The sequence below is a fragment of the Tenrec ecaudatus genome, chromosome 1 (genome assembly GCF_050624435.1).
Source record: "Tenrec ecaudatus isolate mTenEca1 chromosome 1, mTenEca1.hap1, whole genome shotgun sequence".
Lineage (NCBI taxonomy): Eukaryota > Metazoa > Chordata > Mammalia > Afrosoricida > Tenrecidae > Tenrec > Tenrec ecaudatus.
In genome coordinates, this window is record NC_134530.1 from 158,985,989 (window position 1) to 159,007,992 (window position 22,004).

The 22,004-nt window shown below is 41.5% G+C and overlaps 1 pseudogene; it reads left to right on the forward strand.

Annotated features, from left to right (window-relative positions):
- Positions 1–18,937: 18,937 nt before the first annotated feature.
- Positions 18,938–19,302, forward strand: LOC142437038 (non-histone chromosomal protein HMG-17 pseudogene; annotated as a pseudogene).
- Positions 19,303–22,004: the final 2,702 nt, after the last annotated feature.

Below are 22,004 nucleotides of genomic sequence, written 5' to 3' on the forward strand. Positions count from 1 at the left end.
TTTAATAGTCTTCAGCAGCAGCTGTTTAAAGTTACTTTAGACTGTCTTTTGTCTTAACCATGTTATATGGTGATATACACATGTAGTTTTATAATTTGAATTTCAGTGCCTCCCGGGGGGCGTGAACTCTCCAGCTCACCCAGCCCCGCTGCTCCTGAGCCTTGTGCTCAGACTGTCACACGCTCCGGTTTACTTGCTGAAGGTCTAAAAGCATTTCAGGTTTTTTAGCTTCAACCAACACCATGATTTTGAATAGTTGCATTTTCCTTTCTGCTACGACCAGGTCATAATTTACCTAATCAGTGTCTCTTGTTGGGCATTTACCTGTTTCAAACTGGCAATGATAATTAATGATGTGCAGAACATCCATAAGACACACAAACCTTGTTGATGTGCAGTAAATTCTTTTCCTTTGAAGACTTTCCTAAAAATGGGATTTCAAAAAAAATTGAAAAAAATAAAAATAGGATTTCTGGGTCAGAGTTGAATATCGTAAAGAATTTTAATACAAACTGCTAAATTGAAGAAGGCCTAGTGGTCCTGGGCTGATGACCAGAAGGCCAGCAGTTCAAACCTACCGGCCACTCTTCTGGAGAAAGATAGGCTGTCTGCTCCCTTAAAGATTTACAGCCTCAGAAGCCCTATGTAAAATCACTTTGAGTCAAAATTGATTTTATGGCAGTGGATGGGATTGCTGAATTATATTACAAAAGATTGTACCACTTTACATATCCATTAGCCTGCTTCCCTGAACAACACCGACATGGCATTTCTATCTTTGATAGTTTTGCTCATAATATGCCTCTTCTAAATATGGCCTTTGGAGGACAAACTAATTCTTCCTCCAGCTTTGCAACCTCATATTCCCTGCTGTCTAAACAAAGGGAAATCATTGAAAGAAGATAAGAATCTTAACGCTATCCTCAAATGGCATCCAGCATTACCCGAGTCTCTATGACTCAGAGTATATGAAGGGTAAATAACAAGACATTAGATCTCTCCAGTCTTTCTTAACCTTCTGGTTCGTAATTACAACAGTGACCGTCTGTTGCACGTTTGTCCAGGCTCTGTAGCAAACACTTTGCTTCACTGAACCCCCCAGCGACAGGAGATACATTTATAATGGGCAAAACCTGAGTGTCACACAAGTGAAACACACTTGTTTAAACATTTTGTTAATACTAATAAGCATCATTCATTTAACTCACTTCCATCGAGCTGATTCCAGTTCGTGACAACTCTGTAGGACAGGATACAACTGCCCTGTGGGTTTCTGAGAGTGTAACTCTTTAAAAAAAAAAAAAAAACTTTGCTGGGGGCTCATACAGCTCTTATCACAATCCATCCATCCATTGTGTCAAGCACATTTGTACATTTGTTGCCATCATCGTTCTCAAAACATTTTCTTTCTACTTGAGCCCTTGATATCAGCTCATTTTCCCCCTCCCTCTCCTCCCTCCTCCCTCACAAGCCCTTGATAATTTATAAATTATTATTATTTTGTCATGTCTTACACTGTCTGACATCTCCCCTCACCCACTTTTCTGTTGTTTGTCCCCAGGGAAGGGGTTATATGTAGATCCTTGTGATTGATTTCTCCCTTCTACCCCACTTTCCCCTTCCCCTCCTGGTATCGCCATTTTCATTATTGATCCTGACTGAGGGGTTTATCTGTCCTGGATTCCCTGTGTTTCCAGTTCTTATCTGTACCAGTGTACATCCTCTGGTGTAGCTGGATTTGTGAGGTAGAATTGGGATCATGAAAAGTGGGGGAGAGGAATCTTTAAAGAACTAGAGAAAAGTTGTATGTTTCATCATTGCTATACTGCACTCTGGCTCATCTCCTCCCCGCAACCCTTCTGTAAAGGGGTATCCAGTTGCCTACAGATCACCTTTGGGTCTCTATTCCACGCTCCCCTTCATTCACAATGATATGATTTTTTTGTTGTTGTTGCTCTTTGATGCCTGATACTTGATCCCGACACCTCGTGATCACACAGGCTGGTGTGCTTCTTCCATGTGGGCTTTGTTGCTTCTGAGCTAGATGGCCGCTGTTTTACTTTCAAGTCTTTAAGACCCAGATACTACATCTTTTGATAGCTGGACACTATCAGCTTTCTTCACCACATTTGCTTATGCACCTGCTTTGTCTTCAGCGATCATGTTGGGAAGGTGAGCATCAGGGAATGCCAAGTCAATAGAACAAAGTGTTCTTGGCATTGAGGGAGTACTTGAGTAGAAGCCCAATGTCCATCTGCTACCTTAATACTAAACCTATAAATATATGCACATAGATCTATTTCCCCATGGTCATATATAAGTATATTTACATATGCACATGCCTGTATTTAGACCTCTATAAATGCTCTTTGCCTCCTAGTTCTTTCCTCTATTTCCTTTTACTTTCCTCTTGTTCCACTATCATGCTCAGCCTTCATTTGGGTTTCATTAATTCCTCTCAGTTACATTGACATTGATCAAACTCTACCAGGCCTCCTATACCCTCCTCGCCATCCATTTTGGATCACTTGTTGTTGGAGACTGTAACTCTTTAGTGGAGTAGAAAGCCAAATGTTTCTCCCATAAAGTAACTGGTGGTTTCGAACTGCTGACCTTGAAGATCACAGCCCAACATGTAACCATTATGTGTAAGCACTACTATATGTAAGACTCTCACATATGTAGTCTGTGGGATATAGTGAATATTATATTCTGATCCATTCATATATTAAGTAACTGACCCAAAGTCTATTTCAATACGTTAAACAAAATCCACAGTCCTCAAGTAGCTTCTGGCTCATACCAAACCTATAGGTCAGAATAGAATAGCCCCATAAGGGTTCTTGATGGAAGCTGACCATCACAAGGGTTTTGAGCAAAGCAGCTGGTGGGTTCAAACCACCTCCCTTCCGGTGATCCGCCGAGTGCTCAACCTTACACAGCCAGGGCAGAAAACTCAATTGCTACCAATTAGTCATAGCCAGTGCCACACCGGCAGCTAGGACTTAAAAATTACTCACATGGCATGGTGGGCACAATGTAGATGACAGCCTGACCTCCAGGCCTCCCCACACGTAGGTTTTTCCTAGCTGTGGTGGGAGTGCCAGCTACGGAATAATGTGACAACTCTTGCCTGCTCCAGCCCGTTCTTATTCAGCGAGTTTGCTCCTTTCTGTTTCTGCTCTTCAGCTGGCAGTTACTTTTAAAAGAAGAAATAATTTCTGCAAACGTTTGAAACTGCTCATCCTCCTGGTTTTTGGAGACTACGACTATAATCTTGTAAACAGAATAATCTAGAAATATGTTTCCAGTGCTAGAATAAGAGAACCTGAATTTTAAAAAATCATTTTCTTGGGGGCTCGTACAACTCTTTCACAATCCATACATCCAACCATTGTGTCAAGCACATCACCTGTGTACATTTGTTGTCTTCATCATTCTCAAAACATTTGCTTTCTGCTTGAGGCCCTGGTATCAGCTCCTCATTTTTCCCCTCCCTCCCTGCTACCTCCCCTCATGAACCCTTGATAATTTATAAATCATTATTATTTTGTCATATTTTAAACTGTCCGACATCTCCCTTCACCCACTTTTCTGTTGTCTGTCCCCCAAGGAGGAGGTAGATCCTTGTAATCAGAGAACCTGACTATTTTAGCATTCATTTTTTGAAGTGCTTATGGCATTAGACCAACTACACACACACACACACACACACACACCACACAAGTATGTAGGCTTTTATTACATTTCAAACATATGTTTTGAAATTGTAGCCGTTTATTACTTTGTGGTCATTTATGGATCTTTAAAAATACTTCTATATGATTTAGAGTAATGAGGTTGATTATTTGTTTTGCCTGGAGAATAAATTTTAATTTTCCTGGTACATAACCCTTGGTGCTAGTTCTTAGAAGAACACTTCCTTATGTTTCTGTGGAAGCTATAAGTAGACCAAGAGGCGGTAGAATAAAGGATACTTCATTGTTTATTATCAGAAAAGATATGTGTCAGGGTTGTATCCTTTGCCATATTTATTCATTCTGCATGCTGAGTAGTAATCTCTGAAACAGGATCATATAAATCCAAGGGTGGTAAGTCGTTCCAGATGAAGAAGACCCAGCATCAGAACTGAAGGAAGGCTGGGTAACCTGTAACATCAGCAACGCCTTAACTGAAGACTGAAGCGGGCTGTGCTTCACAGTGCGGGTCACGACCTGCAAGGGCTAGCTTCCTCCCTGCTGTCATTTTCAGAGCTGTCTGTCTGTCGAGCTGGATGGCTTATCAATTAAGCAAGGGGACAAGTGCCAGCCCTGGGGTCTGGCTCAGCCTAAAGCATCCGAGGGAGTCGGGGAAGTAGAGCTGCAGCCGTTTCAATTCTTCTCTTTACAGAGGACCAGTGCTCGGACTTGGGATCCAAAGCACATGGACTCCTGGGATCCATTTCCAGGAGAAAAGCATCAGTTTCTCCGGGAAGGCCAGAGAGAGGGAGGATGAGAGGCGAAGTTGATTATTTTATAAAATAAATTTTATCAGCTTTTTTCATAATATCAAGCCACCAAAAAAATGTCATTTTAAAAAGAAAACAAAAAACAAAAAAATGTCATTTTAATCCTCTGTTCCAGACGTTCTTAAATGTGGGGCCTGAGGAACTCTGCATTCTTAAACAGTATTGAAGTTCCTGAAGTTTATTTACATGGATTGTACCTATTCATTTTAAAGTAGACTCACTACGCTAGCATATTTTAAAAGAAAAACAACTAATTTATAAGATAAGAAATTAGTGAGAATGTGGCATTGTTTTACAATTTTGCAAATCTCTTTCACAGAAGACAGCTAGATTCTGCTCCTATCTGAGTCTGTGCAATGTTATCTTTAAAAGGTGAAATCTCTGGCAAAATCTCAGCCTCACTCCGATCTATAGTTGGAAAGGGGAAGACTGTTTTCATTGCAGATAATCTTTGATCCTGCCAAATTCAGCAAGCAATCATTTCTTCTTCTTTTTTAAATCATTTTATTAGGGGCTTATACAACTCTTATCACAATCCATACATACATCAATTGTGAAAAGTACATTTGTTCATTCATTGTCCTCATCATTCTCAAAACATTTGCTCTCCACTTAAACCCCTGGCATCAGCTCCTCATTTTCCCCGCTTCCTCCCCAATCCCCGCTCCCTCATGAACCCTTGGTAATTTATAAACTATTATTTTGTCATATCTTACACTGTCTAACGTCTCCCTTCACCCATTTTTCTGTTGTTCATCCCCCGGGAGGAGGTTATATGTAGATCCTTGTAATCTGTTCCCTCTTTCTACCCCCACCCTCCCTCTGCCCTCCCGGTGTCACCGCTCTCACCACTGATCCTGAAGGGATCATCCACCCTGGATTCCCTGTAAGGACTCGTTTCAAAAGGTTAGTTACCAAAAAAAAAAAAAAAAAAACAACAGTTACCATATGGAATCTGAAAGTACATCAAAGGCTTTTCCATACTTTGTCACATTAAAATCCATAGCTCTGTCTGACACTCTGCATGGATCTTTTACCCATTCTTATTTTATAAACCATGCGGTGGCCGCTTAAAAACACTGGTCACCTGAATGCTATTGTTCTTCTAAATGGTGACACATTCCGTTTTACACCATCAAAAATTGCATTTATGAATGCCACCAAGCTCATTAGAAAGTCTTTAATTCTGAGAGAGCTGTCTAGTTGATAGTAGCAAACATATATTCCCCCCAAATTCTAATATTTCTTTGGAAGCTTTGATTTCATCATTGGCAACAGTCTTGGTCAATTGCTTCCTTTGAAGCATGAGGCTCATTTCATTAGTTGTTCAGAAATGCTTGTCATACACACGCCTCAATGTCCACAATTAGTCACTTTGAAGTAAAAATGATGTATAATTGTTAAAAGTTGCTCGTTCAGCTCACAACTCAATCGGACAAATGTTCTTCCTCAAGTTGGCCACTCTAGCTTAAAGCACAGCAGATGTGCTTTTGTGTATTTATCTCATCGCCCAGAATATTAAAAACGCATGTACTCAAGAACTGACATCTAATAAATAGTTTTTCTGCTTCATTAAGACTATTCATAGTGAAATTGGCCTCTCCTTTTTCTGTTTTTCCTGCCAGTGCCTGACAGTGACTCGTGCAATGACTGCTCCGCACTGACGGTGCCTCTGTCGTCATTTGTGGGGAGGCACCAGCCATTTGCTCTCTGTGAATGTTAAGATGGGAAAAGAAGGGGCGGGGCGGGGGGGGAGGCAAATAATGTCTTAGTTTTAATCTTACAAAGAAAGGTTTCAAGTGGCCCCCAGACCACATTTTGAATACTGTATACTCATTTTCATGTGTTGAAGGTATTTTGCTTTAAAAACTATGTAATAAAAAAATAATTTAAAAAAACGATGTAATAGCTCGTTGTTAGTTATGTCATCAGAATACATAATTCCTAACCATTGGAAAATGCTTCCAAGCTGTGCGTAAGGTTTTCAGCAGCTTCTTGTGTTTGACTACTACGCAAAGGCATCTGACCGTGTGGACCATGATCTTGAGAAGAATGGGAATTCCACAGCATTTCGTTGTTCATTCAGAAACTGTACATGAATCAAGAGGCAGTTGTATGACCAGAACAAGGAAATACTGCATGGTTTAAAACCAGGAAGTTGTATCCTCTCACCGGACTTGATCAATCTGTATGCTGAGCAGAGTATCAGAGGAGCTGGATTCTATGCAGAAGAGTGCGGCATCAGGATGGGAGGAAGGTGTATCAACCACCTGAGACATGCAGCCCCCACAGCCTCGCTGGCTGAAAGCGAGGTCTCGAAGCGCTTGCTGATGGAGATCAAGGACTGTGGCCTTCAGTGTGGACGACAACTCAATGTCAGGAAGACCAGAATCCTCACCACTGGACCGATGGGGACCATCGGGATAAAGGGAGGAAAGGTTAGAGCAGTCAAGGATTTTGTCGTACTTGGATCCACAATCAATGCTCGTGGAAGCAGCAGTCGACATCAAAAGATGTACTGCATTAGGTAAATCTGCTGCACAAGACCTCCTTAAGAGTATTGAAGATCAAGGATGCTCCTGTGAGAACTAACGTGTGCCTCACCCAAGCCATGATATCCTCTATTGCCTCGTATGCGTGTGAAAGTCAGAACTGTGGTGCTGGAGAAGAATACAGAAAGTACCATGAACTGTTAAAGGACAGACGGATCTGTCTTGGAAGAAGTAAGACCAGAGTGCTCCACAGAGACAAAAATGGCAAGACTTCGTCATACATACTTTGGACATATTGTCAGGAAAGGCTAGTCCCTGGAGAAGGGCATCATATTTGGTAAAGTGGAGGGCCAGGGAAAAAGAAGGCCCTTGACCAGCAGTTCTCAACCTGTGGGTTGCGAACCCTTTAGGGTTGAACGACCCTTTGACAGGGGTCGTCCAATTCATAACAGCAGCAAAACGAGAGTGATGAAGTAGCAACGACAATAATGTTATGGTTGGGGTCACCACCACATGAGGAACTGTCTGAAAGGGTCATGACATTAGGAAGGTTGAGGACCACTGCCCTTGATGGAGGATTGACGCAGTGGCTGCATCAGTGGGCTCAAGCACAGGGACAATTGTGAGGCCGACGCAGGACCAGACAGTGCTTCGTTCTGCTGTACATGGGTCTTCGTGCATCAGAGCCAACTTGATGGAACCTGACAACAATAACAACAATAGTTGGAATTTTTTTCTTCAAAGATTTTTTTTCTTTCAGAAAAGTTAAGATTATTATTTTAGTGGAATGACCTACATGGGAGTGAATTCAGGAAAAAAACAACCTAAGAGATGCTATCGGGTGATTTCCATACTGGTTAAAATAATTCATCCTACTTAATAAAACAAACATATTCCAAAATATTTAACAACAGCACAGAATTAAAGAATTTGAGCTCATGTACCTCTTTAATTATTTCCTAGAATCGAATTAGTCACCTTGAAAGATTTAAACAGCAGCGACAGAAAACACTACTGGTCAGGCCTTTTCAAGTAAAGGTACATTGCTCTTCCACTGTTCCTGTTCACTTTACAGAGACAAGACACCGTGATTAATTTTAAAATAATGTGCTTTATTTAGAACTGCTTGCGAGCATACATGAGAAAATTAAGAGCTAGCAAAAATGACATCAGATACAGCCCATCAGATACACTCAGCATTTTATCTAATAATAGGAATACCAAAGGTCAGTCCCTCTGATAGACCCTCATCTTTCTGTTTGGTTGGTTTTAGTACAAGCTGTCTGTCCAAGTGCTCATTAATTTCTCTGTTGCTCTGCGAGAGCCGAGGCTTTCTGCTCCCATGGATATTTGCAGCCTTGAAACCCACGGGGCTAGCCAGGGGCCCTCTGACCCCGGGGCCTCTGACCCAGGGGCCCTCCGACCCAGGGGTCCTCAGGAGTTGGGATCAGTTGCATAACTGTGCCACCTAGAGCTCGATCTAGCTTGGATCACTCTTCTCCCATCTCTGCAGGCTCACTTGCTTGTTTAATATCTTTGATATCTTTTTAAAAAGACACTGATTCCAGGCACATTTACATTAACCCTCCCTTCACAACATAAAGAAAGCACCCATTTCCAAAAGATTCTACATATTCATCCATTTTTTAATTCTGCTTTGTAAGATACATAAGATACTATAAGGTCATTGTGAGTCAGAATAGAAGATGGCAATGAGTTTGGTTTTTGTTTTGTAAATACCTTGGATACTAATCCTTTCAGATCTGTAAGGATATACACTGATACACCCGACCCAAATATATTCTCCTAGATTATGACTCAGGAGAAAGAGGAGGCTTTTTACTCCCGAGAAGAGTTACTGTCTTGGAAACCCACAGGGCCGGTTCTACCCTGTCCTATATATAGGATCGCCATGCGGCAAAGTTGACTCTCTGGTGGTGATTTTGGAGTTTTCAGTCTATGGCTTGGCTTTCATTCATTTATAGTCCCTTAATTGAAGATAATAATGTAACTTTTATGTATATATTCAAATTAATTGATCTTTTATTTTAAAATTTATGCTACCATTTTTTCTGGTTTAAGAATGGCTTTCCTATCCGAAGTTAAAATGAAAAGTTCTTCTCCCACTCCCACTTATGTCTTACAGGTTTTTTAGCTTAAAATGCATTGTGGAGATTGTTTTTTATTAATATTCACCTGCTGTATCTTTTCTTTTACTTCTGCTTTGTACCAATCTGTCATTTAGAAAATTATTATTATACACATGTCTATCAAAAATAACATACAGGTATTTTTAACCTAATAATTAATTTGTCTTTAAATTGGCAAGTTGGATCCATTTTTACTAATTATAAATATATATTGAATATTTGGATTATTTTCTGTCATCTTAATTTTTTGCGGTTTAGGATTTTTTCCCCTTCTCTGTCCCATTTCCTTTCTTCCGTGGAATTGATTGTTTTCTTTATTCTCTCCTGTCACCTAAGTCTCTAAATATGTTCTATTTTCATATTTAATTGACTGTTCTTAATATTTCAATATGCAGAGCTAGCTCATGAAGCCTAAGATTAAGGCTCTTCATGGTTTTGAGTTTTATGTCTTGCTAGCAAGGCTGCTCTTAGTTCAAGGATTGAAATGTTCTCTTTTAGAGATAATATTTTTACAATTTTTATTTGCACATTTTAATCATTAACACATCTATAGTTCTTTCTACATAGGATTTTTAAATCGTTTTATTAGGTGCTCATACAAATCTTATCACAACCCATACATACATCAATTGTGCAAAGCACATTGTACATTCATTGCCCTCATCATTCTCAAAACATTTGCTCTCCACTTAAGCCCCTGGCATCAGCTCCTCATTTACCCCCCTCCCTACCCGCTCCCCCCTCTCTCATAAACCCTTGATAATTTATAAATTATTATTTAGTCATATCTTGCCATGTCCGACATCTCCCTTCACCCATTTTTCTGTTGTCCATCCCCCAGGGAGGAGGTCACATGTAATCGGTTCCCCCTTTCCAACCCACCCTCCCTCTACGCTCCCAGTAGTGCCACACACACCACAAGTCCTGAAGGGATCATCCGCCTTGGATTCCCTGTGTTTCCAGTTCCTATCTGTACCAGCGTACATCCTCTGGTCTAGCCAGGCTTGCAAAGGAGAATTTGGATCATGATAGTTGGAGGGGGCGGGGCGTGAGGAAACAATTAGGAAGTAGAGGAAAATTATATATTTCATCATTGCTACATTGCACCCAGGCTGGCTCTTTTCTCCCCGAGACCCCTCTGCAAGGGGATCTCCAGTGGCCTACAAATGGGCTTTGGGCCTCCAGTCCGCACTCCCCTCCCTCATTCACTATGGTAAGATTTTCTGTTCTGATGATGCCTGATAACTGAGCCCTTTGGCACCTCGTGATCACACCGGCTGGTGTGTTTCTTCCATGTGAGCTTTGTTGCTTCTGAGCTAGATGGCTTCTTGTTTACCTTGAAACCTTTAAGACCCCAGATGCTATATCTTTTGATAGCCGGGCACCATCAGTTTTCTTCACCACATTTGCTTATTTACCCACTTTGTCTTCAGCGGTTGTGTCGGGAAGGTGAGCATCATAGAATGGCAATTTAATAAATAGAAGAAAGTATTCTTGCATTGAGGGAGTACTTGAGTGGAGACTCAATATCCTTCTGCTACCTTAGTACTAAACCTATAAATATATGCACCTAGATCTATTTCCCCATCCTCATACATAGATATATTTGCATATGTACATGTCTTTATGTAGACCTCTATAAATGCCCTTTGCCTCCCAGCTCTTTCTTCTATTTCCCTTGGCTTTCCTCCTATCCCACTATCATCCTCAGTCCCCACCAGGGTTTCAGCAATTCCTCTTTGCTACATTACCCGTGATCATGCCCAACCAGCCTACCACACCCTTCTTACCACCATTTTGGATCACTTGTTGTTCCCTTGTCCCTGGGTTTGTTAACACCACTTCCTTCCCCCCCTCCCGTATGTCCCCGCCCCCCCCCCAACAGTCGGTCCTGTTGTTTTCTCCTCCAAATTGTTCCTCCAGCCTATCTTATTTAGACAGACCTGCCGAGATAATAACATGCACAAAAACAAGACAGCAAAACCAAGCAACAATATACAACAAACTAATGACAAAAATCCAAACCAAAACACAAGAAAGAAAAGCTTGTAGTTAGTTCAAGGATCATTTGTTGGCCTTTAGGAGTGTTTTCCAGGCCAGTCTGTTGGGGCACCACGCCCTGGCCCCAAAGTCCACCTTCAGCATCCCTTGGGGACTTCGCCACTCCATTCCCTTGCTGTTTTGTTGCACCCCCTTAGTGTTTTGCCTCAGTGTAGCAGGATCATATCGGGCACAATTCCCACACTGTCTCCGGTGTTGTCCCCTGTAGGGCTATGGGTCAATGAGGGCCATCATGTCTCATGGTGGGCCCGGTCATGTGGTCCTCTCTGTGGACTGGCTGCTCTAATCAGGATCATCGTCTTCAAGGTCTGGTGGGCCAGGCTGTGCTCCACTCTCCCTTCCTCCCCCTTCATCTGCTCCTGTGTGCTCCGATCAGTTATGCCCCTCTCCCGTAGCTGCAGATTCAATGCCGTCTTTTGAAATGAATTCTTCTGGGGGGAGGAACAGGTGTCCACTTAGTATTTGCGATTGGGGCCAGCCCCCCAGACCTCTCCACTGGTTCCCTACTCCACACCGCCATGTTGCATTCACATCTTGGAGCACTGGGTTGAAGTCTGGTCCCTCTTTCCCTGTGGCGATATAAACAATACCCTCCCCTTGGGTGGGTTAGTGCCTGTGCCCCCACTACCCATTTCTTTTTTATTATTATTTTTTCCTTTCCCCACCTCCTTTTTAGTTGTCTACCATGTGTATCCCTCTACATAAGATTTCAAGAAAGGATTTGTTTTTATTTTCCAAATGGGTGGCAAATTGCCTCAACATCTCTTTGATCGCCCATCCTTTCCACGTTGATTTGAAATATGATCTTTATCATAAATTTCCATTTATACATGGGTCCATTTTGTGCATTCTATTCCATTTTAATTTATGTGTCTTTCTTTTGTCATTACTAAATTATCTTAACTACTTTTAATGTTCTATTATGTGTTGGAGAAAGTCTTTCCAGCCCTTTCTGCTATCCATTGCTCATTAAAACATTCTTTTAAAATGGAATTCTTGTCTACATTCAAGTTAAACATTGCATTCTACATCCTGTCTACATTCACGTTAAGCACTAGTTAGAAACTATCATCATCATATGAACGAGCCTGAGCATTGAATATTGCATGTTTCCCCTCCATTTATTCAAAACATTCTCAATTGTCTTCCAAAAATATCATTTTCATATGTCTTATGTACTTATTGTTGGGGTTTTAGTTCTGTTCTTATAAATGGGATCGCTTTTTGTTCGCCTCCCGGACTACACTTCCTCAGTTATTGCTAATGAGGCATAGAGGAAGCTGTGCATTTTGTCTATCTTATACTGAGTCACTTTATTGCGCTGTCTTTATTAGTTCTAATTAATGTTCCAATGCTTTCCTTATGATCTAAATAGGCAATCAGACAAGGGGGCTTCAAAAGGATCTTGGAAAAGCAGAATGAAAAGATAATGGAAATTTTCTACCAACTGTGACATAATACACAGATTTAGCATTTTTCTTTCTTTCTGGTACCTCTAAAACACTGTTGAGTAGCAATGGTTAGAGCAGGCATTCTTGTCTTAGTCCTGAAAAGGTTTCTAATGTTGCACGATAAAATATGATGTTTACATTTTTTAATATTTGGCTTTTATCAAATGAAGAAAATTTCTTTTTCTGGGCTTATAATATTTTTTATTAGGATAGGAGTTAAATTTTATCAGGGTTTGGTTTTTGTTTTCAAAATATTTGGTATTTTTTTCTCAGTATAATGAATGCATTCCATAAGGCCAATCACCTTGGGATTTGTGGGATTAACCCTACTTGATTACTTCAATTAATTCAATTCACCAAGTAGTTAAGAATCTGATATATTTCACTTTTTTGGCGCTTAGCATCCAGAACAGAACTGACCATGATTACTACCCTCATGAAGTTTATATTTCCAGCAGACAGGTATAATCTATTTTTCTTTTAATCAACTGCTGAGTTTTGTATTTACATTCACAAATGGATTGAGGTAACAATTTTCTATGTGACTGACGCCTTACCTTCTTTTCTTATACAGATTTAGAACAAACTCACTGCCTTTGAGTCTGTGCTAACGCACTGTGGGTTTCTGAGTCTGGAATGTCAGTAGGAAGCCCAGTCTTTCTCACTGGGAGCTGCTAGTGACCACACTGCTGACAGATCCCAGCCCCTCGGGAAACCACGGCATCACCCCGCATGGTGCCTTTTAGACAGATTGGGCTAACCTTATGCTACATAGGAACCCTGGTGGCACAAGAGTTAAAGCACTTGACTGCTAACGGAAAGGTCAGCAGTTCAAATTTACCAGCTGTAAGAGTGCTTCTGTTACGAGTTACAGCAAGGAATCCTTTGGAGCAGTTGTACTTTGTCCTCTAGGCTCACTGAGTTTGAATCAGTTTGACAGCAGTGTTTGGCTTGGACCTAGGAATACACTGTGATTGTGTTGATTTTCTGTGATTGTCCGCCTTTGTTGAGTTGGAGACCTCATGAATTCTTAGAACAAAACACTGCCTCATCTTGAGCCCTTTGTCTTGGTTATTGTGTTAATCCATCTAATGGGTTTCTGTGCTTTAAACAAACGAAAGACCCAAACCCATGGTCTTGAAGTCAATTCTGATTCAACAACTGTACAGGCCAGAATAGAGCTATGCCCCACAGGGTCTACAAGGCTGGGAATCTTTAGGAAGTGCACTGCCCCGTCTGGTGGTTTGGAAGTGCCAGCATTTGGTTAGAGAGTGCGTGTCACTGAGCCATCAGAGCTCCTTTTCTGTGCTTTAGGAATGTTTAAATCACAAGTGAATCAATCTCTTCCTTAAAGGTTTGTTTTCTTTTTTTAATAATTTGCTCAAAATCACCTAGACTTGGAGTCTTTCCTTTTTAAAGATATTTAAAATTACTTTTCCAATCTGACTATGATGATTGGACTATTAGATTTTCTCCTTTTTTAGTCCATTTTGGTTTGTATTTTCCTAAGACCCCTCTGTTTCAGCTAGATATTAAAGATCTTGCTATTAAAAAAAGAGCATAATATTTTAAAATCTTTACTATTTCTGTGATTGTGGGTTACAATTTTTATAATATAAATTTTATCTTATAAAAGTATAAATTATAATATTATAATGTTAATAACTTTAGATGACATTGATGCCTATTTGTTCACAGTACAAGGACTCAGACATATTTTTTGGTGATGTCCACAATGTCCAAAAAGCTGACGTGACCAAGGTCAGTTGGCATAACAAAGGAGCTCTGGTGGCATCGTAGTGGGTTATGCTGCCAGGCTGGTGAAGAGAAAAGGGAGAAAGAAGAGCATTCTACTCCCATAAAGATTTACAGCCTCAGACACCCCCGGGGGCTACTCCATTCCACTCTATCCTCCAGGGTCACTATCAGCTGGAATCTGCTCTATGGCCAGGAGTTCAAGTTTGTTTGGAGTTCACAAAGGCGCTGTTGTACATGTTTCTTTGATGAGTAGTAATTGGGGTCTTCAAAGCTCCTGAGAAGCCATCTAATGTCTCTCCCTGCCTGGAGTAAAGAAGACTGATGAAAACTGAAAGGTAGCCGGGCGTGGTGGCGCGCGCCTGTAGTCCCAGCTACTCGGGAGGCTGAGGCTGGAGGATCGCTTGAGTCCAGGAGTTCTGGGCTGCAGTGCGCTATGCCGATCGGGTGTCCGCACTAAGTTCGGCATCAATATGGTGACCTCCCGGGAGCGGGGGGCCACCAGGTTGCCTAAGGAGGGGTGAACCGGCCCAGGTCGGAAACGGAGCAGGTCAAAACTCCCGTGCTGATCAGTAGTGGGATCGCGCCTGTGAATAGTCACTGTACTCCAGCCTGGGCAACATAGCGAGACCCCGTCTCTAAAAAAAAAAAAAGAAAACTGAAAGGCAAGTGAAAACAATTAGTCCAGTGGACCTATCAAGGACCATGTGAATATCAGTCTCCCCAGCCCTGAAACCAGAATTAGATGGTGGCCAGCTACCACCATCAGCTGCCCTAAAGAGTTCACATTAGAAAGCCCTTGACAGATTGGGAGAAAAATGTAAAAGAAAACTCAAAATCATAAAAGAGACTAGGCTTACTGACTGGATAGAGACTGGTTTCCCTTTCAAAATAATCAACCATTTAAGAGCAAATGGGCTTCATTTACCCCAGGACAGAATGCATAGAGTTGAGCCCCCAATAAAATGATTTTTTTTAATGGAAAGAAAGACAGGAAACACAGGGAGGTCATGGGATAGGTACATTGAACAGATTGCAATAGATGATTTGAAACAAAATGAGTATTAATTGGTGAGTGTAAAATTGATGATGTGTAAACCTTTACCTACCTGACAATAAAGCATGGTTGTTGTTTTTTTTTAAATGGTGTGAATAAATGAAATCTCATATACAATTATATTGTACATATAAATATGACTTAACCCATTCTGAGAACCAGAAACACAAAACTGTCATCAAAATCAGATGTGCAATGACAAATAATTTATATGTGGGAAAGAAAACTACTTAGAATATCTCATTATTATATCTGGCTATAAAGTCGCATGTTACTCCATTCTTCTTCATGAAGCTGAAATACATAAGCTGAAGATACAAAGCAAGATACTTTAGTTCCCGTGACAATTATTTTTACAATTATGTGTCTTGAATTTGATAGGGAAAAAAACACTTCAGTTTTTAAAATAGAATTTATATTCCTCACTACATTTATGTAGCAGTTCTACCCAAAGTGTTTACACAGAAAGGTGTCCAGCAATGCCAAAGAATCAGTCATAACATCAAGATTTAGATTTAGATTTCAAATGCCATTTGAAAACAAGGTAGCACTGTTTCTAAAGTAAAAAATATGATTCAATAGACATTTAACAAAATGGAAATTCTAATTTTGTTGTTGACAAGCCACACAGAGCACACTGCAATTCAACCATTCCGTGGATTCAGTCTGTTCTCCAGGCTCGCACCCACTCACACTCCTTTTCCAAACTGCTCTTCCGCATGAACATCAACTTGTTGCCCCCTAAGCTGTCCATGCCGCCTTTCAAGTTGCTGTTGTCAATGTAATTCCACATCTACGATGCTTTTTAAAAGCACAATGCTCATGCACTGTCCTGGAAGAGGACTTCAAGGAATATTTGGGTTTAAGGTTTAAAAACTAACTCTCAGAACAATAGTTTCAGGGTGTTGTTCAGTCTCAAAGTCTCCAGCAATGCTGAATTCCGTGAGAATGTGAAATTCTGTTCATCATTTCCACGCTGTTCTCCTATGGAATCTTTTAATTAAAATACTCAGTAGTTAGGCACTATTCAGTTCTGTTCTCCTGGCCAAGGAAGCAATTAGCCACACATCCTATTTCTTCCTCCTGCTCCTGACTAGGCTTCTTCTACCGCTTCAGGCAAATAGAGACCAATTGTTATGCTTTGGATGCAGCTGGCAAGCTTTTAAATCCCTCCCCCTACCCCCACCCTGGCTCTGTGGGATGAACTTGGAGGAAGAACAGAAGCTCTAAGCTCTGTGTAAGGTCACCTCACTGGAAAGTCTTGTGAAACCCTGACCCTAAACCTTCAACTGGAGAAACCAAACCTAGTAAGGGCAGCTGCTCTTTTATTGTTGTGGTTATTGTTTTAAATATATCTCACACATTTACCAATTCATGTTTTTAACAAGTGTACAACTTACTGACATCAGTGACACTCGTCAACAGTGTGACTCTTCGATCACGGGAACCGACACTCAGCTCCACACGCAGTAACTCCCCCTTGCCCTGCCTTCCTGCCCCTGCTGACCACTGACAAAGCTTGGTGCATATACATTGTCCTCTTCACACCTTCTTATAGAAGAGAAGTCGTCCATTTTTCTCTGAAGGAGGGAGCTTGAAAAACACTGAGAAAAATTACAAACCTGCTTTCTAAATCTCTAGAGAAGACTTTGCTGATAGTAGAATTAAATGTTTTAGTGATACAGTAATTTACTTGCTTTCTTGTATCTGTGTCATTGTCTCCAATCTGTGTTGTTAAAGTCCTGCATGTGAAACAACCAAAACAAGCCAATTATGCTTCACGATCGGTCTGGGACAACATTAGGATCCGCCAAAGAGTACAAAGCTCCCATCCCACTGACGGCTTGTAAACTCTGTGCAGTCATCAGAAATATAAAAATGTTAAGTGAACAAAACGGCTTTGTGTTTATTTTACAAAAGGGTATGAACACTAACTTATACAGAAGAACTACAACACTTATTTAGTGAAAAGTAACCTAAGTCACGAAATCTCAAAAGCACTTCTATTCAAAGTTTACTGGGTCATGAAAAACAACACCAGAAACAATGAAATAGAAGGGTAAACATATTAAACAAAACACATGCCAGATATGTTTAACCTTTGGATAGCGGCCTAGCACTTGGTTTTCCCCAAACTACACAACTGGGTCACGATTCCCATGCATGCAGGATGGGTTCGAGAGCTTTGGTTGTGACCATGTTCCAGGTACGTGGCACGTAGGTGATGTAGTGATGTTAGAAGGAAGGGAGGGAGGGAGGGAGGTCTCCCAAGAAAACCTGCTTTCTGGCAGTTTCCTCCATCTCAGTGAAAGGCGGTGCCTCTCAAGGTTCTCAACCTTCCTCACTGCCAGGACCCTTGAATACAGTTCCTCATGTGGGGTGACCCCCCAACCGTAAAATTGTTGTCCTCGCTACTTCATCGCTGTCATTTTGCCACTGGTATGAATCGGGACCCCTGTGAAAGGGTCGCTCGACGTGCCCCCAGGGGTTGTGACCCACAGGTGGAGAATCGCTGTTATGGGCTGAAAACCTAGCTACAATTCTTTTCTTTCCCATGAACCCCTCATTCCGGCCATTAGAAAACACGGACCCAATCTCCAGCATCCGACTGCCCTCTTACCACCTCCAAAGCTGGCCACCGCTCACCTGGATTCTTGTAAAAGCTGCCAAACCACTCCTGATTCTTTTCCTCTCCCGCAGAGCTGCTTCCCACCGGGCAGCCAGAGGGACCCTCGCCAGTGACTTCACATCGCACTCCAAATAGAAAGCAAGGTGCTTACAAACTGGGCCCTCGTGACCTTTCTCCCTCCCGAACTCAGCTCCCACCGCCCTGGCCCTCTGAGACAGGGCAGACAGCCCCACGTGGATTCCATGTATTGCCCAGTCTTTCTCCTGCAGAGTGGCTGGGAGTTTCAAACCACCGACCCTGCTAAAAGTATGAGCGCTATACCACAGGGGGTCCTAAGAAACGAATCCCCGCCATAAATTCAGTAACCAGTGTCAAGAGTTAGTAAGCCTGTGGAAATGTCCAGATACTTTCTTGTAGAACACACAGAAAAGTGACAAAATGACCGCAGAGAGGGAAGGAACACTTCAGGACCCCTGGTGGTGCAATGGCCAGTCACTTGTGAAGTTTTAACCGTCAAGCATAGAATGAAACTTTCACACATAAGAGCTAGACTCTCATTGCCTTGAGCCTTGATACTATCATTTACCTACCTGAAAGGAGCAGTCCCTTAATCTCCGGGGAAGCAAAAGAATGTGCCGGGAGGTGACATTATAGTCTTGGCCAGAAAGCTGGTAAAATCCAGCAGTAGCTAGAGAAGGGAGTTATACTCCTTCACCTCCCTCCCTCAAGGAAATGCTTTAACTCAAAAGTTTATAAAACAAAACTCTCGGAGCAGTGTGAAGAAGAGGTGAGAACGACCCCCAGATCGACCAGAGCCTGTGCGCCGTGGCATCCCCTCATCCAGCGCCTGCGCCCCGCCGCCGTCGTCACCATGCCCAAGAGAAAGGCTGAAGGGGATGCTAAGGGAGATAAAGCCAAGGTGAAGGATGAGCCTCAGAGGAGCTCAGCAAGGTTATCTGCTAAACCCGCTCCTCCAAAACCAGAGCCTAAGCCGAAAAAGGCCCCTGCGAAGAAAGGAGAGAAGGTACCTAAAGGGAAAAAGGGGAAAGCTGATGCTGGCAAGGACGGGAACAACCCTGCAGAAAATGGAGATGCCAAAACAGACCAGGCACAGAGAGCTGAAGGTGCTGGAGATGCTAAGTGAAGTGTGTGCATTTTTGATAACTGTGTACTTCTGGTGACTGTACAGTTTGAAATACTATTTTTATCAAGTTTTATAAAAATGTAGAATTTTGTTTTACTTTTTTTTAAAAATCTATGTTGTTAGCACACAGAACACTTCATTGTTGTCTTTTGGAGGGGGGGGACAAATGTCAATACGCTGTCTCCAAAGCTAGATGGAGTGAAAAACAACACTTTGCCCTGATAGTTTTGAGAGACTCCCTCTGGGGTTCCAGGAGGAGGGATTCCCTGACACGACCCACGTTCGCCACCTTGGCACACACACCTTGTGAGGGGGAAAATACAGCTGCGTTTTGACATCCTCCACCCCTTCTTCTCTTTCCCCTCTGCCTTCAGCACAGACTTGACTCCACAAACCCAGACACCTGTTGGGACCTGACCTCAAAACATTGGCTGTTAGTTTATCGGCGATCTGGACTTTCCAGTGACGCCATCCTCATGGCATCCCTCAAAAGAGCAGCGCCCCTTTGTTCAGATGGCAATTCTGCCGTGTCCATTTCATTTTCTGAACGTCAGGGTCGGCTCGTGAAAAGTTGTTAAAACAACATGCTCAATGTGAAATGTCACCCTCACTAAACCTTCCCCGGTCAGAGCACCAGCTGAAGACTTCAGTGGGTTTTACAGTGGCTTTCTCATGGTAGTCCATTGAAGAAGGGAGTTTAAAAGTTGTTATATGCTGTTAACGATCGATCGTCTGCCCATGTCCTGCCTGAATACCATGATTGTTTATGAAAAGTATCTTTAATAAAGCTGGATACAATTTGGCTTGGGAAAAAAAAAACTCTGCAGGAACCCTGTGCACAAAGGGAAAGGAGCGCATGCCTTCAGAAATGTCAAAGGCAAAGACTCTAGACCTGGCGCCCCTGTGGAGGCTTCCCCTCGGCACTGTCACCCTCAGGAAGGCGTGTACAGTCTGCAGCTATAAAACAGGAGATTGGTTTCCAAAGACAAGACATAAAAGTGAGTCAGAGAGATGTATGGACTAAAGCCTCTGGTCCATTTCCTTCCTTTGAGACACAGAAGTACAGTGGGCTTGTGTCCCTTCTGAAGCTCAGTCAGCTGTCAGCAGTAAGACAGCTGTCAGTCAGACTACTTGGGCTCCAATTCAATCTTTTCTTGTTTTGTGTTCAGTCTATCATGTATTCCCTAAACTTGAGTGTGCTTCTGATCAGGAATTAAATCATTCTATAACACCAGAGACTTAGTGACAAGGCCACTAGGAGATAAAACTCAGATTTCTCAATATTATTCCTAAATTAAGTCATGGTGATTCTAAATGTTGCTGTTTACTTTCAATAATAACTGGAAATTAAAGGCAAAAAGCCCTCTCAATCAATTGTATATTTTGAGTCATTTACAGGGGTCGTGGTCTTTTCCTATATTCCAGCTAAAAGCGTGAATGTTGGTGTTCACATTTCCAGGACTCAAGTCCCAATTTTGTCACTTATTAGTTACTGACCTTGAAAAGCTTAATATCTTTAAGCTTTTTTTTTTTTTTTAGAATGAGGATAATAGTATTACATGTCACTGAGAGGTTGTGAAAATAATGCTTGGAAAGTACTTAGTATGTGTGACCTAGTGGGGGAAGGGGTATACAAATATACAGATCTACTACAATTATTTCAACAAACACAAACACAGCCATAGTTACACTCCCGTTCTTCAATTTTTGGATGTGATGGTATATATTCATTAAACTAATTTCCCAAAATGATTTTTTTCTAAAGCTGTCAACTTACATAACAGCTAATAAGATTTAAAGCCCAAAGCAGATTTATGTCAGCATCAAACAAGAATTCTACAATCTTTTTTTTTAGCTCAAACAATGCGCTCTTTCATTCATAAACCCTTGTTCAGATGACAACCGTGGATGTGACAGGCAGTTGTGGCATGTGCTTGGTAGTCAAAGGGCGCCCTCTGTCTGACTACGGAAAAAGTTCAAAGCCCTGTTAAATAATCTTCAAAAGCTGATGCTTGCTTGGAGTAAATTCAACAAATCTATGAAATTGATCCTCTTTTTAGTCACTGCCAGAAAATAGGAAAAAAGCAAGTGGCATACCATTTGTTACCAAAACACCAGAATTTATTTTTTCCACTGTTTTGCGTTCCATCCCCCATTAATGTCTGTGTGAGTCTGTAGCCTTATAATTGACCTGGTCATTTAGAGGAAAGTCCATACTTGCCCCTCAATTATTCCAGATCACTTGCTAAAATTCATGGCATGAGTCACCCACATAATTGTATTGGACCTTCAGTTTGTTCTGTGTAAAACTCTATGGAACACACACTGTTTTGCCCAGTAATGAATATCACCAACATTAAATATTTATTGGGTATCCACTGTGTGCAGGACGCTGCATTCGGTAGAAGAGATGGAGAAAAAAAAAACATTCTCTATCCTCAAAGAAAAGATTATCCAGTTTCTAAAAAGACTATCTTCCTCCCTGCCCCCTCCAAAAGGATTGAGACAAAGTAGTATTTGGTAAAATGCTCACAGAAATAAGATATGCTTATCTCAATTCTTATCTCGATGTGCTTACCTACTTTCTTTTTTTTTTTTCCTACTTTCTAAATAATCTTTTTTTTCTAAATAATTTTTAAAAAGGTATTCAACTTCTCTGGACTTCAGCTTATCTGTAATCTGAGAATAATCCAGTTGTAAAGGCTAAACAAGATCTGTAAAAGGCTGAGCATATAGCAAATGCTCAACTAAAGGTGTC